Source organism: Numida meleagris, chromosome 7 (assembly GCF_002078875.1).
Source record: "Numida meleagris isolate 19003 breed g44 Domestic line chromosome 7, NumMel1.0, whole genome shotgun sequence".
NCBI lineage: Eukaryota > Metazoa > Chordata > Aves > Galliformes > Numididae > Numida > Numida meleagris.
In genome coordinates, this window is record NC_034415.1 from 12,185,221 (window position 1) to 12,204,492 (window position 19,272).

General features: G+C 40.6%; 1 protein-coding gene and 1 long non-coding RNA gene across 4 annotated transcripts in view; one reads left to right on the top strand and one right to left on the bottom strand.

Moving 5' to 3' along the window:
* The window catches only part of PALMD (palmdelphin), a 49,982-nt gene extending 43,691 nt beyond the window's left edge, over positions 1 to 6,291 (bottom strand). For 2 of the 3 annotated variants that reach the window (XM_021404617.1, XM_021404614.1), the window contains exon 1: positions 5,904 to 6,186. The gene's annotated coding sequence lies outside the window, so the exon portion shown is untranslated. The other variant, XM_021404615.1, reaches the window with a different exon arrangement.
* LOC110402491 overlaps positions 1 to 19,272 on the top strand; it is a 54,143-nt gene extending 34,871 nt beyond the window's left edge. Inside the window, exon 2 of the long non-coding RNA XR_002441123.1 lies at positions 18,982 to 19,272. This is a non-coding gene — a long non-coding RNA (uncharacterized LOC110402491). The remainder of the gene's footprint in view (positions 1 to 18,981) is intronic.

The following is a 19,272-nucleotide window of genomic DNA, read 5'->3' on the forward strand; positions in this document are numbered from 1 at the left end:
AATACTGTGACTTCAGCATCAAATAGTTCCAACAAGACTGACATCACTTACAACCTACAGCAAGTTCCAAATACTTGACATTCCAGTCCATGCAGCAGGTGAATACTGAAACACACTGAAACTCTGAAAGACAAACTCAAGCTTGGAGAAAATTATTTGCCTGTTTTCCCACTTTGTTCTTTCGCATAATAGTGCTATATTTTCCAGGTCCCTGTTTCCTCAGTTAGCTTTGCCAACATTAGCTATTTCCAGACTAATGGAAACTTTCTTCTGAATGAAGCACGTTGTACTGCCATCTGTTTGAAAATGGAAAATATTTGTAATCTTTGTATACAAAGAAATAAGATCTTACTACAAATATAGAAGCAAAACACTATTTATGCCCAGATCTTAAACATGTATTTGAAATAGCTGTGAGCTTGAAAAAAGATTGGGAATGTAATGGAAGATGAGTACTCTAAACATCTAATCACGAAATGAAGAAATTTATTCTCTTATTTTGCTTCTTGAGCTTTTTATTCCCACAGGAGATGGCCTTTTGAAAGGAAATGTAGCAAACAGGAAAGGAAGGCATTTAAGGAAGAAGCTTGACTGTAGCCTGAATTGTTGGCTTGGCCTTATCACATTCTAGATAGAGGAATGGAAGATGAATGGATACACACCCAAATTCCGCTGCTGTCATCAGCAGAAATTTAGAACTGGGCATGGGAGCCACATATCCACCTCCATGTGGAGCTGTCAAAGTGCAAAGTTCTCTAAGCCTGTGTCCTGATGTACACTTGGTTGGTCTTGTTCTATGAATGGCAATGCTTAGGTATTATAGACGCAGTGCCAGAGCTATTTGCAATCTACCAAAAGAGAGGCCTTGTGTAATTTTCGGGCCAGGGATTCATGGTGTTACAAATCTGGCTTATTTTTTTATTCTTTCTTTTTCTCTAGGCAGTATTTTCAGGCCTCCCAAAACAGCATGCCTGTTGGCTTCATCCTTTTCCTGCAATCTACAGCCACAGTGCAGCACAGTTTTATGTTAAGGATATAGGATTCTGATCTCTTGAGCGATTTCTCAGATGTATCTATTGTATGGAATAACTTTACAGTTAAAGCAATTTCGCAGATTCGAAATACCTCAGTTTGAAAATACAGAACCACAGAAATGAAGCTATAAGAGGACACACAAAAATGTTCCAATCTTGTGTAACAAGCTTTAGATAGACCAGATTTTGTAATTACGTATTAAAATATGATAATTGATATAATCTCTCTGTTCTTAAAACCAGAGTAGAAAAAGGAAATATCAACTGAACAAATAGTTTATATTTTAGCTTAGTGTTATATATCACAAAGCTAGTCACACATTTTTGGAACTTTTATGTAACAACTGCCAGAAAAGAACAAATAAAGAAACCAGCATGAAGTACAGGTTCATATAACTTTATTTGCATATTTGTATAGGCTATGTCATTGCTAGAAATAGTTGCTTTGCAGGATTAGTGAGTGACTGGTCATCCGCCACATGATACCTGGCCCTCAGCACAGATTTTGAGAAGTTCAGTTCTACCTATTTGTTCTCATTAAGAACATTAGCTGGAAGGTCTGTCAAGTGCTTTGTCAATGATCCCTCTAAAACCTTTCCTGTACTTGTTAATTGCCTGAAAATTGCTATGGTATGCTCATTTCAGGGATTTCATTACAGGCTAAAGTACAATATTATACAATAAACCAGGAAAAAATTCACATCTTCCTTCATTATTTAATTTGTCCAGAAATCTTCATGCAGGTTTTTTTTTGTTTCTATTCGTGGTTTGTCTAAAGTAGAAAATTATACGAATTTGAAGAATTAGGGTGATAGCATAGCATCACTGAGTTTTAGTTCAATGTATACCACAATGAATCCATAATCTAATACTTTTGAACTTGTTTGCACTTCTCTACACCCTCTAAATGTTGGACTAAACATTATCCTCTATTTAAGGATGAGACCTTCATATGCTAGGAATATTCCTTTATAAGAGCTGGGTAATCTGATGCTGTTGCAGTGCCTCTCAGTCAACATATGAAGTGGGATCATTGAATCCTCCTAGCTAGTGGTTAATAGATAGGTGCTACTGATTAGAGGTTTCTCTTTCATACTTAATGCTTACTATCTAGTTTTTGGGATACTTATTCATGTAATCTATTTTGCATTCAGTATGAAAGTTATTTTAGGGTGTGCAGAAGCAGTATTAAATAAAATGAAAGAACTGTGTTGGCTGTAGTGGAAGTAATGGAAACCTTTCCAAAAGGATAAGTGAAGGTTCACTGCTATAGGTATAAAAAAGCTACAACTACACCTTCATGATGTTTGCTAGGAATGACATTGTTCACAGCCCTGTATGGAAATGTACTGTGGTGGAGAATCTGACAGTACATCTCCATAACAGATTGTGAATTCCACCTGGAATTCCGAAACTTGAAGTGTCTTTAAACAAATAGATGAAGATTTCTTGAATCTGTAGTCCTGAGCGTGTGTTGTGCAGGTCAGTTTACTCTGATTCAATGCCTCCATGAAGTTACCCTGTTGTTTTTTTACAGAAATTACCAGCTGGAAACAGCTGGATATGTGTTGAACTATGATCACCAGCACTAAATCCAGCTACATAGCACTGCTGGAAATTGTGTGCATTGATAGACCACAGTCTATCTAGGCTGTTATTACTGTCACTGAGTCAATCCAGACTTCTCTCAGTGCAAAGCCTTCCTCCCTTGAACACTTCTACCTTCAGATTTCATGGTGTGACCTGTTACACCTTTTCTTTGCTGCTTCCTAATACTTACATTAGTGAAATTATACAGGATCTTGCTGCTCTTTGCACAGATAAGCTTTGTTATCAGTTGCGCAGCCGTTTGTGACTGATTTACACAAGTCCTAGCCTGAATTCTGAAGGCGATATGGATGGTGCCAGGCAATCACAGCTCTGCTCTTTGCTATCTGACTTTTGCTCTATATAGCCACATTCTGTGTACTTATGACACAATCCCACAAGGAATCCTGTTGCTGTAAATATCTGTTTTGACATACCAGTAGCAGTTAAACTCTTTCAGAACTTCAAAATGAAATGAAATCCCCTAGGTGTGTATTAGATAAAGTCTTTCATTGCTATGTAAAGTTTTAGTGTGCTACTGGAGATTGATACATGGAATATCTTCCCTTTCTAATCCTTCTGAACATTCCCTTTTCTGATACAAAACCACTGTGAATCAACACTGTGTGTTATATTTAAAGTGTTGCAGTTTACATGAGAATCCATTAGCTTTAGGGGGCCAGTCTGAGGCTAACCTTTATGGGAGTCAGGGCTCGCCAATGAATATCACTACCCATGGGAGATAATTGTAGATGTGATTTTTAAAAAACATTTTTCTGAAGAAAATTAGAAAAGGAATGACACTAGATCACTGCTGAAAAACTGGAAAACCTCTGTACTTATGTAGATCTTGGACTTCTGTGATGAATTTACCATGACTTTCAGCCAGCAGGACCAGATAAGCCACTGGAACAACTTCAGGCATCCTTTCTTTAGGAAAGGATAGGTATCAGTGGCAGCTTGTGGACTGAAGCTTCCAGAATTTGATTTCAGCTTTCTCTGAAGGCAGAAGTTGCCTGAAGTTAGATTTATTTTCATTTTTTAAGTGGACGATGTTTATACAACCATGATCAGTGAAAATCTTCACTATTTGTTCAGTGGCATCTGCTTAAAACTTCTCAGATGAAGTCAGCAGACCAGTTTTTTGTTGAGGTGGACATTCTGAGATTAAACTAATTATGTACCAATGTTGATTAGGATTTTGTTGGAGAGTGTCATTCCACCAATTCCATATGAAAATTTCTGTAGTTTATAATGGATTTAAGTTAGGTTTTGGATTGCTGCTGCGTGCAGTAAGTGGAGACGGGCACCTCTGGAGGGCACTTTCACCATTTTGAAACTGATGAATTGCTCTGAAAGTGGCTGACTCCCTCTGCTGATTACAGAGCCCTCTTTCTGCTGTGCTAATTTTCCTGTTGACAAAACAATGTCCTCGATTCTTTTTTTTTAAATGCAGGTTAGAACAACTCTAACGTGTAGGCAAATTAAACTCCACAGACTTTGCAAATATGTTAAATGAATGTTTTAACATGAACACAAGCATTACATTGCATTTTCATGTTAATGTACAGTCTTCGTACCTCTAATGTGAGCATTCAGTACTTTAAACTCTATTTCAACTGCTGGTTACTGTCAAATCTAGAAAAAAATGAAATGCCATTCTGAAAGAGAACCAAGCTGGTACTAAGATGTCTATTAACTCTTTGGCCATGACACACAGTCCAGCATTGATATTTCTGACAAAGCCCTGTCAGCCTCACAGCAGGTAGATATGAAATAATCTGCCCTTTCTCCTTCTCTGAGGGGGTTTAGCCTGATCTGTAGCAATTAGTGATTGGCTTGAATTCTGAAACATTAAAAAATTCTTACACAAAAATTATGTCTTAATTATACCTGAAAATTCTGGAAATAACTACTTTGTCCCCTTCTTAATACAGAGTCATAGATTTCAACAGCCCCCTATAGCAACAGCTTGTTTTGACAGTGAGAGCAGAAGTCTTCTTTTATATATTTGTTTTTCTATTTATTTTGGAATTCTTCTTTGTTTTTCAACAGAGATGTAAACAGATTAGGAATTTTTTACCTTCCTCCATTTATCTGCTCCTTTCTGCATCATTTCTAAAAATAAGTGATTTTATTCCAGACTAATTAGTGTTAATGACTTCTATAAATGCATTTTAAAATTCTTATTCATAATTTTAACATTTTTATAACTTCTTTGCATTTCTGGCTTCAACTGTGTACACAACTATATCTTCACTGATCTAAGATAATGCAGATGTCCATTTCTTGAGCAAAAATTGCGATGTAAGCACACCTATCACTAATTCAGGGTTTGGCAAAGTGTGCTGGTAATTCACACTTCTTGTTTATGGACTTTGATTTTCCTTTCTCATCACTGCATCTGTTCACCTTCTGTGCTTGGATCCCTTTGTGGAGTAATTTCAGTTTCTCTTACATTGTGCATGGTGTGTTAATAGCAGAACTGAGATGCTACATTCCTAGAGCAGATATAATCCATAGTAATCTATGTAGGAACATATTAATTAACTTTGTACCTAAGCATCTCAAGGAAAAACTTCATATATTATGCAATATGCATTATTTAAATGAAATAAAAAACAATAACAGCTATAGTTAAACTAGTGAGAAAGGAAAAAAAAGTGTGAGGAATTTGTTAAATTCTAAACTGGGTCATAATTCATCTGCTTATGTATATAAAATATGCACAGTTCTCTACCAAAACTATTGACATCAGATGCTATAATTAACCCTAGTCATTTTTGCCTGTTTTATGGTAATCTTTCTTCCCTGAGGGACCACAAATTCTTCTCTATTTGAAATAATTCTGTATGATTTGACAAACAGAAGTAGGTTTAGAACAGCTGGATTAAATTTAGCTACATTTTAACATTCCCGTCTTTTGTTTGCCACCTGTCTTTCCATCCCCTCTCTCTGCTTTGCTTGTCTCCCTAGAACAGTTACAGTCACACCAATATTTTAAGATTAGTTTAGTTCTAACTTTGAAGTAAATGCTACCTACTACATTAAAGCTGTTCTGGATTAATCCAAATTGTTCTTGTCCTGTCCTCCCACATCTGAAAACATAAGAACTCAAAATCCAGATTCACAACATAATTGTTCACGTATGAGCCAGGAATTCTTTTAGTAAGAAAGAGAAAAGTACAACAAAGAGCAGAATCAAAATACAATGGAAAGGCAGATTTTGATTTCATTTCATTGATATACAGCCCAAACAGATTTTTAAAGTGGGGATCTTACCTTTTGTGTCTTCGGTGTTCAGAAACAAAAGCATCAGCCTGTATTTTGATGTCACACTTCTCACTACCACTTTGCAAATGGCAGAGGACCGAAAGATGTACAGTCTGAGAGAAATCCACTTGGTGCTGTGTTACTGCGCTTTATTCATGCATGCATTCAGGTGAAGTCTGACCATTTTGTGAAGAAAAGCAGACAGAAAGAGATATTTTAGAAATGGCAGTGGTGGGTCTAAGAAATACTTGCTAAAGATACTTCCTTTAAAAATCAGTTTATTGTCCAAGAGACCTACTTGATTTGCTTGCTGGTTGTATTCTAGTAAATATTTAACTTGCTGCATAAGAAACTTGGGTCTGTGTGATTTGTAAGTGGGTGTAGCCCTTACTTTGGCATTTATTGGGGCCCTTTGTTCTGGACAAAGCCTAACTAAATTAGTGGGTGAGGTAAAGTGTGATGACTTACTGTAGTTGCTGGATGTTAGGCAGGTGATAAAAGTTGCTTTGAATGCAAGTGATAAACTTTCATGTCACGAACTATATATGTTGACAGTCTTCTAGAAAAGTCAGAGTGAATGCATTCTAAAATTGAATTTCTGTGATCAGGAATGCTAAGTTTTCTTGCAGATATGATGAATATGCTATACTGGATGCAGAATCAATGTTTTGCTTCATGCAAAGTTGCTTTAAAGGCAATAATTTCAGGGCAACTCTTTGATTTTCCTGCGTCAGCTTCCACGACACCTTGATTTACAGATCTTGTGGTATGTGAAGAATGAAAGGAAATGTGCCTCCACCTTTGCCAGGATGCCACACCTGGCTCTTGGGGCCACAGCTCAGACTGGGAGGGTTCAGCATGCACCTCCAAAACAGAATGTCTGCACCAATCTGCAGAGCACTTGTCCAAAAGAATATGCGGTCTGAAATATTCATGTTGTATGCTAGACAGATTGAAAAGACAGGAAAAGCGCTTCAGTAAGCATGAAGAGTTAAGGACGCAGGCAGGCTGGGCACCGGCCAGTATCGAGTGACCTCTGCCGCCCGCAGTGAAAGTTTCAAGGGCTGGGAAATCGGTAATGTAAATCTCTGAACTCCGGCGCAGGGCAGTGTCCTTTATGGAGACCTTCCTTTAAAACGGATTCTTTACGTTTGACTCTGCTCCGCGTGCCGGCGGCGCGCGGCTGCAGCGCGGGCCTGGCCTCGCAAGAGCCCCTAGCCCCGCGGCGCGGCGCGGTGCCGGCTCCCCCTGGCGGCGCTCCCGTGTCCCGCGGCGCTCGCTGCTGCGGGGTCGCAGTGCCCGGCTGGGCGCGTGCCCGTGTCCTCGGGCATGGCGCAGCGCCGGCGAGCTTTGTCGTTAACTCCTGACGCCTCAGCGCGCAGCTGTCCGAATCCACTGAAATACTTGTGCTTCTCACTGTGATAGAAACAAAGCAGCTTGGTTTGGAGTATTTTTCTCTCATACCTGTTTTTATGATCTCTTAAAATATATATATGTCAGCATGAAATGGCATCCAGCTCAGTCAAGAGCTGTACGTATTTAGATGCCTTGAAATAGGGGTATGTGACGACAGTGTTGAAATGCAAATGCACATCGTGACTGGAAATCGATACAGATTTGAAAATATTATCTTCGATCATTCAGAACTGAGCCACTCAAGAGGATAAAGAGTGATTCACTTCGCACTGAATCACCTCTCAGATTAGTATTCTTGTTATTAATTTATGTGTTATCTTTAATAATATCTTGTTTAATTTTGTAGTGTGTGAAAGCGACCACCCTCACTGAGTCATTTCCTATGTGTCACTTTCCTACAAGAAGTAGTGCCAGACTTTCATCTGAGATTGATGTGCTGCTCTGATTCAATCTGATTTGCAGCAATAGAAATCTGGTTGCGCTCTTCTTAAGTGTGTAAATATTTCCAAACAAATATGTGATCTGGACGGGCTGGATCGCTGGGCTGAGGCCAATGGGACTTTGGTCACAACCCCAAGCAAAACTACAGGCTTGGGACAGTGGCTGGAAGACTGTGCAGAGGAAAAGAACAGGGAGTGTTGGCTGACACTTGTCTGAACATGAGCCAGCTGTGTGCCCAGGTAGCTGAGAAGGCCAATGGCGTCCTGGCTTGTATCAGAAATAGTGTAGCCAGCAGATGCAGGAAAGTGATCATCCCTCTGTGCTCAGCTCTGGTGAGGCTGCACCTTGAGAACTCTGTTCAGTTTTGGGCCCCTCACTACAAGAAAGACATGGAGGCCCTGGAGCGTGTCCAGGGAAGGGCAGCAAAGCTGGTGAGGAGTCTGGAGCACAGGGCTTATGGGAAACGGCTGAGGGAACTGGGATTGTTTAGTCTGGAGAAAAGGAGGCTCAGGGGAGACCTTATAGTCCTCTATAACTACCTGCAAGGAGGTTGTGGTGAGGTGGGGGTCGTACTCTTCTGGGTAACTTGCGATAGGACGAGAGGCAATGGCCTCAAGTTGTGCCAGGGGAGGTTCAGGTTGAATATTGGGAAAAACTTCTCCAAAGTAGTGGTCAGGCACTGCAGTCGGCTGCCCAGGGAGGTGGTTGAGTCACCCTCTCTGGAGATGTTTAAGAAATGTGTAGATGTGGCACTAAGGGATGTGGTTTAGCAGGCAACATTGGTGGTAGGTGGACGGTTGGACTAGATGATCTTAGAAGTCTTTTCTAGCCTTAATAATTCTATTATTCTATATACAAATATATATACAATGGCTAATATTTTCCAGCCTCTTGTAGAGTGCTGAAAATAGATTTCATTGAAGTTTTGTTTTCATTTCTGTCTGAATAACAGAAGAATCTTATTTCTCCCTAGGCATAACAAAATACCTCTGGTTAACTCTGTGTGACAAAGCCTGGACAAGCTGACAGTGGTAAAGGTCTTCAGCCTGTAAAAAACCTCATTTATTTCTGTAGTTCAAGTAACACCGGAGGAAGATCCGTGACACCAGGAGAAAGGGAGTGAATCATAGAATGGCCTGGGTTGAAAAAGACCTCAAAGATCATTGAGTTTCAACCCCCCTGCTGAGTGCAGGGTCGCCAACCACTAGACACTAGAGTGCTAGTTTCTAAACAGCACATGTAGGCTAACACACCTCTGAGTGCTCAGCCTTGTGATTTATGCCACATATCTGTTCTTGTTCAACTAAAATTTATAGGCAAATTTTATTTTAGAGGGAGTAAAACTGCTTCAAATTGCCTTATTGCATTATGTCTAATTAAAAAAACTCCCTGCCCATCTAGTTTGTCTTTCACATAGCTTCATCTCACCTTGGAAGATTCATTCTGATACCACTTCCAGGGATGAATCTCTGGGCATGGTGAGAAATATATTTTATTCCTCAGTATGTTCAGCTGTTAGGATCTCATACAGCTCTTCTAGTGTGCTTAGATTGGTGTTCTAGTTTGGATCAGGAATGCGCTTTTGAAGTCAATCTGCTTGTCCTGTGCTTGTCCCAAACATGCTTTGATTCACATTGCGGAGCAGTCTTGGTGTGCTTTCACCAGGTCTCTTTCAGATGAATCTGAAGAGGACGCTGTGTCCCAGGACCACATTTGATGTTCACCAAGTGCATTCAGTCCGTAACAGGACCTGATAGGCTCTTGTTTGAGGTAACCCCCAAACACATGTATAGCAAGGATGTCAGGTAGTCAGTGCTAACTGTTCCATTTTACAGATCTGTTTGTAGTGGAGTCCAGTCCTTGCTAATATGTTGTTTTTTTGTTGTTGTTGTATGTTTTTGTTTGTTTGTTTTGCCACATCCAGTGGCATTTTTTCTGTCTTGGGAGAGAAGGAGAAAGAAAATTGTTCTTTGCCAGAGCCAAGTCTGAGGTTTTACCAAATACACAGTAGGATGCTCAGTGTTGGGGTAATTCAAAACCTAGAGAATCTAGAGAAGATGGAATCAGCTGTTTTGGGGATCAGATTTCTCCAAAATTTCCCAGGTACTTGATCTGGAGCTTAACTTCAGGCTTGTCCATCCTAAGAAAGCAGGGGAGCAGAGAGAGACACAAAAAGATGTTTGCCAGCAAGCAACAGGGTAGTGACAGAAGGAGCATTCTTTTCTTATGCCATGTAAATAACCGTCTCTGGAACCTTCTGGGATGCATTTTCATCTTCTTTCTTATGTTCCCAAAAACTTCCTTCAAAAAGAAGTTATGGAGGCTGACCTTTGAATGTCATGTTCCTTCATGTGGTATCTCTTTGAGAATGCCAGCAAGTCTAAATGAAAAATAAACTTCAGTAATGATGAACTAATGCAGTCCTAATGGAATGCCACTAGATGGACTGGAGTTTAATGCCATAGCAGTGTAGCAAATTTCTGGATTTTAATGAGATAAGCAAAATAACTGGCCTTTACATCATACTGTTAATAGGCTGAACCTGATTAAATTAGAACAGAAGCAGTTTGCAGGCTGAGACAGATAAACTGTGAAAACACCGAGTTCAAAGTCAGTGACATAGCAAAGATTCCAGGCACAAATCAAGGCCACAGGAGAATAAAAAGGTATATTTGAAAGGTGCCCACATTAGCAGATCCAGTTGCTGATGCTTCATCAAGTTTATTTTTTTTTCATGTGTTTATTTTTTAAAATTTATTTTCCCTCTACAAAAGGTCAACTAAAGTTCCCATAGATTGTAATGAACTCTGAAACAGAATGTGCAAAATTGTCAACTCTGAATTGCTCAAGATATTTGATCCCAAACAAGACAGTAATATTTGTTGCTTATAGGACGCTTCAGAGAAGGTTTGAGGTGGTCCAGGTTTTCTGATTTTTACCAGGATTTTGCACTTGGAATTCTAGAGTATGGTTGAATCTAGCTTTGATATTTGAGGTTAATGTATCTCTATCACTTAAAGAAAGAATTTGATGTTCCTTAAGATTTGAGGCAAATATTTAGGTACAGTACCTATGGTAAAAGCATTCTCCAGCTAGAAGATCTGTTCAAAAAATAGTTTGAGCTGAACTTGCCATATTTTTGATGTGCTGTTCAGATACAAAACATGGTAGCTCTGACTGCATTTAGAATTGAATTTCGCTAGATTTTGTATTCTGCAACTCAAAGGCCCAAGTCTCCAGGCTTAAATGGTGACAGGACAGGCTCAGCACTCAACTCAGAGGACTTTTTTTTCAAATATTTCACAAAAATGACTGCTTATTTTAGTTGCCTTAGTCTAGGAAACTGCAAAAGTGCTCAAACTGAGACACAGCAGAAGCACCCAGTTTCTGAGAGCTGCCTCACGATGTCTGATGTTGGTTCAGTGCCCCTCAAAGTATGCTATGTTAGATGTTCAAATGCATGAGTCACAAAGAGTAGGGAGTCCTCAGTAAGAAGGCTGCAAGTTCTCCCTCTGAAATTGTATCAGTCTATAGGCAGGGTGTCCCCTAACAGCAGTCAGGACCACAGTGTTCTAAATAAAAGATCTGATGGATGCCAGTCTCCCTGAACTTCAGCTTCTGGACGTTTAACAGTCATTTTGTTCCTTGCTGGAACTCTGAGGTAGGAAATAAGCCTCAAAGAAATATTAGTGTAGCGGTGTATTAGTAACTCCTCTGCAGCTGGATGAAGCCTTGAAAATTTTCAGATAACACTGAGCTGTCTTAATGAAACAGCACTACTTTGTAACTGTACTATGTACCAAGCTAATAGCTTCTTCAAAAGTTTGCTTCATTAATTGGGAAGCATTGCAAGCTCAAAACCACTGTGAAGGATGTGTTAATCAAAATTATTAATGAAATGTGATGACCTCCACATAGATGTTCCCATACACAAAAATAAGGGCTCTGTAATTGAGATCCATTAAACTGTGGCTACACTGGCTGAGTTAGCAGCCTCAGGTGCAGACTGGCATTCAATACTGCAAATTTTTTGCTCTGTTAGCTATACGAATGGGATGGGAAAGAGAGCTATAGTAGCATTCCACTCTTTACTAATAGGAAGGTGTTTAAGATGCAAATGGAAAACTCTCCTACCTCCTCTTTTAATACATAGAATCTTCAGTCCATCCTCACTTTCCTTCTATTAAAAGAAATTTATTCTTTGAGACTGAGCTGTGCAGATTTCTATGCTTCTCAGCAGTTGTGCTACAATACATAGATCATAGATCTCATTCCCATGTAAGGACACCTCTTTCCTTCTGTAGCAGAAACTCATTAATTTTAATATACACCAGTAAAGCAGTGGAGTGGGCTTTGAGGTCTCCTTCATAGCAGCATGTTGTGTTGCTTCTGCACCACTGAGCTCATTATTCTTTTATTAAGAAAGCAAGGAGGAATACAGTGTGTACAGTCCTAATGCTATCTTCCTCAGATACCACAGGGCATCAGCACTCTCCAGAAACACAAACAGCCTGCTTGAAAAATGAAGTGAAGCATGCTTTGTTTTCTTTAACCCACAAGCAAAGGAATATGTGGCACAACTGATCTCTGCATTTTTTGCTTCACTATGTCTTTATTACTCCTAAGCTTTGTAGGTTAAGGCTAAGAAAATTGGCTGTGTATGAAATAAATACTAGAGATTATATATACAGCTGATAAAGAAACTCCCTGCTTTTCCTCTGCAAACACCTGAACACCTGAATGTAATGTATTTCCTAAAGTCTCCAGTATGTATCTGTGCTTACTTAAGTATATATTTACAGAACTGTGCATTTGCTCTTTGTGTTGCTTCTTTAGGACTGGGACTTTCAGGTTTGAGAGGCCATTTCCATTTCTGCCAGTTCCCAAATTGGGAAATTGAAAACCTCAGCCCAGTTCTGCCAGGATTCACGAGGGAGGCATTCAGTGTAATACTTAGGTCACTGGAACATTTTAGGGGAGGCACACAGCAATGCTCAGGACATGTCTGATTCAGGTCTATTTCAGATTTGAATTCAAAATGGAGATTGGATTCAGCTTTCATATCTTCCAGCCTGTTTTCCCCATCTCTGGTCTGTCAATACAAAAATGAATAGTAAATAGAGAATCTGAAAATTTCAGAATACTGTCATTTGAAGTTAGTACTCAGGCAGAATACCTGGTGATTCCTGCATATCCAATATTAGCCACAGCTCTATTTTGTTCATTAAATAAGTTTCTATTTAATTTCAGTTTTTATTCTAAAGAATTCTTCAGGATTCAGCTGCAGGATTTAAATGCAAGCAGCAATTCTTTAAGTTTTAAGATCAAGTCTTCTTCTTCCGGTTCTGTTTTTGCTTTGTCTTGAGAGAATTTTGTCTCTCCTTAATGTCTGTATGAAAATATGCCTTTTTTTTTTTTTTTTTTCTGGTTTGCCCCAAGACTTGTTAATTCTAATTTACAGGCCTGAAAGTTTACATGGTATGCAGTAATTCCCGTACTCTGAAAAAATGTGTGTACCAAGCTCCAACAGAGCCTTATCCAACCTACCTCTCCCGGGCAACGGTTCAAAAAAAAGGATGGAGAAAAGCATATTGGAATGTCTCCCAGTTACACCATGCTGTTATCTCCCTATGGTGATCAATTAGTGTCTTGTAAAGAACTGCAAGCATTAGCCAAGTTGATGTGTTATGTGGCAGAGGCTATGTGTCGTGGTTGTTGGTTTGCAGTTCAGTCTGCAGTTCATGTACAACAGAAGCATACTATGCAGCATGGAGTCTTTCTGTTCTGCACTGTCAGGTAGGGTATAGCCAGTCAGCAGGCAACCTTGCTTCCTTGTCCTTGCTACCTGCATAACAAGTTGGGTGAATCCTTTGGCAGGTAGACAAAGCAGCAACATTTCTGGGAGCAGCTGAGCATGTTCTGCTGAGTAGACTTTTGTCTGACATGGGCAGAGACCAGAGGGCTTCTATGAAGAACAGAGAGTAAACACAAATCCTAGGCACTGGAAGAGCTGGAAGAGAAAAGATTTTCTGGAGGACCCACAGTGGTGTGCTATAATCCAGAGACAAAGCAAAGTTCATTGTGTATTCTCCTCCCCTGTGTTTGCTTTAATGATAGTGCTTTCATGTTCACTGAGAGTTTTATCAGCCATCAGAAAACTTCCAGACACATCAACGCTTCTGAATCTTTACACAGTGCTTTGGTTGCCAGTTGAAAGGGAAGGAGGTGAAGGTTGTGATCTCTTTGAAGCAGTGTGGCTTTGGACCAAGTGTAAGCTGACTGGAAAGATTCTACACCTTCTCTGGGCAGTCTGTTCTGGTGCCTCACTACCCTCTGAGAATTTATTCCTGACATCTAACCTAAATGTCCTCTCTATTAGTTTTAAGCCATTTCCCCTTGTTCTATCACTATCAGACCATGTAAAAAGTCAATCCCCCTCCTGCCTGTAAGCTCCCTTCAAGTACTGGAAGGTCACAATGTGGTCTCCCTGGAGCCTTCTCTTCTCCAAGCTAAACAAGCCCAACTCTTTCAACCTTTATAAAATAAGAGGTGCTCCAGCCCTCTGATCATCTTTGTGCCCCTCCTCTGTACCCGCTCCAACAGCTCTGCATCCTTCTTGTGCTGGGGGCCCCAGGCTTGGATGCAGTACTCCAGATGGGACCTCACAAGGGCAGAGTAGAGGGGAGAAAATCACCTTCCTCTCCACTCTTTGGATGCAGCCCAGTATACAGTTGGCCATCTGGGCTGCAAGGATACGCTGATGGCTCATGTCCAGCTTTTTGTCCATTAGGACCCCCAAGTTCTTCTCAGAAGGGCTGCTCTCCCAGTCTATACACATATCTGGGATGGCCCTGACCCAAGTGCAACATGCAGATATCTGCATTCCTCAAGTAAGACAACAGTCAGGACACTGGAGGCTGGCATGCTAAAGGTAATGTCAATGGTTCATGGGCCGATTTGGCCCAGTTCCATGACTTTTGGGGTGAGGGGACCCACAGACCCACATCCTAGGAAAGGGGAAAAGGGGAAAGGTAGGGAGATGGGCCTAAAAACAAAACAGTGGCAACGATCTGAGGAGAAACAAACTAATTTACTAAATAAGTTATTGGAATGCAAGATAACACAATATAATACAATATAATTGGGTCTGAAGCTGATAAATCAAATAAAATGAGAGAGAGAGTGTCCAAAAACTAAAGGCCTTACTCTAATGCTGAAGACGAAATGGCTAGGGAGGTCAGACACTGACAAGCAGAAAGGGAAAAAGAGGGAGCACCTTGTGACTTGCAAACAGTTTTATCTTTCCTTCTGAATGGAAAATGGAAACGCAAAGTCCTCTGGGGTATGTAGTTCTTCTTCTCTTCTGTGAACCAGGTACCCGGAAATATCCACAATCCACGGAACTGGAGCATTAGCTGTTTAACTCCCAGTGCTCTACATGATGTTATGATGTGGAATACCAATAACAAACATCATAAAACCATGACAGGTAACTAGCTTGTTAACAAGAAATCTTTGATGGATGGTTGAGAGGCATTGGCATCAGAATAGTTGATCTGAGCATGAAAAGACCTATCAACCAACATCCCCTCTCTATACTGAGAGCTCAGTTAGGCAAAGGGATTTGTCTGCTTCACCAAGAAGGAGCTGTCTGCCTCACTCTGGGGGTGTGGTAGCTGGAGAGAATGGCTTGCTGCTTGGAGAAAGACAAATCCTAACTGTGAAATGTCGTCAGGAAAAGCACTGAATATTTTTGCCCAGGGAAAAATGCAGGCATAGAGACAAGACTTATAAAATGTCCATTTTATGAAAAGAACCAGATGATGGCAGCATAGAATGCAACAGAAGACTGAGAAAATTCCTGGGTTAAGTAGCAACAGAACCGTCCTTGAAAATGGAGTCAGAGTTCAGCCTTTCCATCTCATCCCTCACTTCAGCAGTGGCTTTTGAGATTTAGGTTTATGGCTGTGGGAAGGAGAAAAGAAGACAATTATTGTGTTCTGTGTTCATGTGCTGATCTTTCATAAGCTATACAATAAATCAGCTCAGAAATCTTTTCTGTGTGGCATCAGTGATAAACAGTTCTGCTTGACCCTTTTGGACTCAGAAATCATGTATTTTTTCCTTAGCAATGTAAATTCTTCTAGAAAATCCTACTGCCTACAAGTCTACCTTGCTAATTTTTGTCACCAAAACTAATCTGTAACCACTGCAGTCTCCAAGATAGAATTTAGAATACATCTCTAAATATAATGAGAAATACAAGCCACATACACATTAGTTTTCAAATGAAAAGCTTAACAGCCAATATCTGGACCGTGGATGATTGACTCAGTCACCTAAGAAACCAACACCTGCTTTGGTTATGTGATAGAGAAGTGCAATCTCTGTGGAAAAAAACCAGATTGTCTTATTGGAGCACTGTTTGGTTGTACTGGCAGAGGACTGGATGATCACTGCGCAGGGGCTGTTTGCTCTAGGTCTTCTGGTTTGTACTGGCCACCAAAGCAGGTAGTTGGGTTTTAACACAACCCTTCAGAACTGCTTCAGCAGAGGTAGCCACACAGTCTCAGGGGATGCAAGCACATAGCAGAGCATTTTCAAGACATGGAATATTATGAGTTAGTGCAGTAACAGAAGGTTATAGCACATTCACACCTGCTTTGTATATGCCTTACCTCTGTGCTGGGAGCATTTGGAAGTGGAATTGTACCTCTGTATGATGGTAATTCCCAACTTTGAGATAGGTTCTGGAAGCTGAGCAGCTCCAGTGGTTTTCATTTAAAGTTCATTGGCACTGCTCCCCTCACAAGTTCAAGTGTTTTCTGGAATAGCTGACTCTCTAATTGCTGCGGTGACAAGCTCTGGCTCTACAGATCTCCCTTACTGTGCAGTTGGCTGCCCTAGTTTGTAGAGCTGAACTGACTCTTGTGAAACCTACACAGGGCAGCTCAGTGGAGGAGAGCAAGTTTCAGAGAAAGTTAACTCTCCAGTCCTGAGAGATCTAACACATAACAGATGTCTGATGGATTCCTCTGGCTGATAAAATCAAACTCAAACCATGCAGTAGCATCCGTGAATGATGTCTGCAATCTCTATTGACAGAGAAGCTAAGCTCTCATCTAGCATATGTGTAATAAAACAGGAAGGGGAAAATACCTTGATGGAAAAAAGAGTAAGATACCTGCTACTACTTATTCTCCAGTGCAAACTAAAACCAGACCTTGCCAATAGAGACAAATTGCTTAATATCCACACGGGACTTTTAAGTTCAAAAGTAGTGTAATTATTTTTATTTTTACTACAGCAGCTAAGATTGCTCTCCTAAATAGATGTATTGGAATTTTATGTTTAAAATATATTAAAAAAAGGCTTATGTGAAATTTTTCTGGAACAGAATGATGTGGTACATTTATCAACACAGTAATAAAGCATTTACCTGTACTTTGTATATGCTTAAAGGAGAGGAATTTCTGAGTCAGCATGTGGTGCCATCAAACATTTTAAAATGCAGCTTAATAATACTTTTTCACATTCTTTTAGTTGAATGTGACTCTTACTTTAAAAAAGAAATGAAATAATTAAAAAAGAATTGCTCCTGGAGGTTGAGTGTTCTATATTCGTGCTATTCTGTATCTCTGATTGCAAGTACTACAATCAAGAGAACAAACAAAACAGGACTATGAAAATGGCCCATCAAAATTGTGGAGTGATACTGCTGGTGCACATTTTTCAAGAATGGTAATTAGGCATGTGTCAGGGGTAAGCACACAGAACCTCAACATATAGCTGTGCTGTTCCCTCCAGAGACGTGTGTTTCTGTTCATGAAATCCTTGTGATCTCTTCTAACCTATAATTTTCAATACAGCAAAGCATTGGTGTTTGTGTTGTACAGTCTCTTCTGTTATTCCTTCAGAGCAAACAGGAAATCCCAACATTGTATCTTGCCACAGTCAATTTTAAGCATTTGAACATCTCCTAGAAAACACTTTGCTCATAATTTGTAGCTAGTTTAATATGCAATATTCAGGTTCATGAATGGTAGATCCTGCTTGACAAACCTGATTTCATTCTATGACATGGTGACCCGCTTAGTGGATGAAGGTAAAGCTGTCGATGTGGTCTACCTGGACTTCAGTAAGGCCTTTGACACTGCCCCCCACAGCATCCTCATGGAGAAGCAGGCTGCCCGTGGTTTGGATGGGCATGTGCTCTGCTGGGTGAAACACTGGCTGGATGGCCAGGCCCAAAGAGTTGTGGCCAGTGGAGTTAAATCCAGTTGGCGGCCAGTCATGAGTGGTGTCCCCCAGGGCTTGGTGCTGGGGTTTCTCCTATTCAACATCTTTATCAGTGACCTTGTTGAGGGGATTGAATGCACCCTCAGTAAGTTTGCAGACACCACCAAGTTGGGGAGGGAGTGTTGATCTGCTGGAGGGTAGAAAGGCACTACAGAGGGACCTGGATAGACTGCATCAATGGGCCAAGGTACACCATATGAGTTTCAGCAGGGCCAAGTGTCAGGTTCTGCATTTTGGTCACAACAACCCCAGGCAACCCTACAGGCTTGGGGGGGAGTGGCTGGAAAGGTGCCTGATGAAAAGTGACCTTGGTGTGCTGATGGACAGTTGGCTGAAGTTGTGAAGGGCTTGGAGAATATGCCCTATGAGGAGAGACTAAAGGAACTGGGGCTGTTTAGTCTGGGGAAGAGGAGGCTGAGGGGAGACGTTATTGCTGTCTTCAAATACCTGAAAGGTGATTGCAGTGAGAGCGGGGCTGGTCTCTTCTGGCTGGTGACAGGTGACAGGACAAGGGGAAATGGCCTCAAATTGCACCAGGGGAGGTTTAGGTTGGATATCAGGAAAAACTTCTTTACAGAAAGGGTTGTTAAACACTGGAACAGGCTCCCCAGGGAGATGATTGAGTCACCATCCCTGAATGTGTTTAAAAACCGTTTGGATGTGGTGCTCGGGGACATGATTTAGTGGTGGGTTGTTAGAGTTAGGGTAGTATTGGTTAGGTTGCGGTTGGACTTGATGATCTTGAAGGTCTTTTCCAACCTGAGCAATTCTATGATTCTATGATTTTAGAAGTTTTGCAGCTGACACGCTGCTGTGCTGAAAATGCTGAGCTCTTGGCTACAAATGTTACTTGAGTTAGATTGAGGACAACACCTGCTGATGGTTTACTACAGGAGCAATAACACTGCCCTTACATCTTTCTGCTTTCTAGGGAGAAGAGGACCACTGTGGCTAGTTTATGAAGCTAAATACAGTACTAAGAGTGCTGTTACATTGTGTGACCATGTGACCAGGCCTGGATTTCTGCACGTGGAGGACAGCAGTTCTTCAAAAGAGAAAATCAAAAGGCAGGAGATGGCAGCTGAACTTCCTGGGTTCTTTACAAACCTTCATCACAAAATCCCTTTAAATGAAACTGGAATTCTTGTTCCATTTCAAATGCAATGAATGATTTTGTAGCAAGTTCTTCTGAGGGTTCTATAAATATACAGCGTAAATTAAA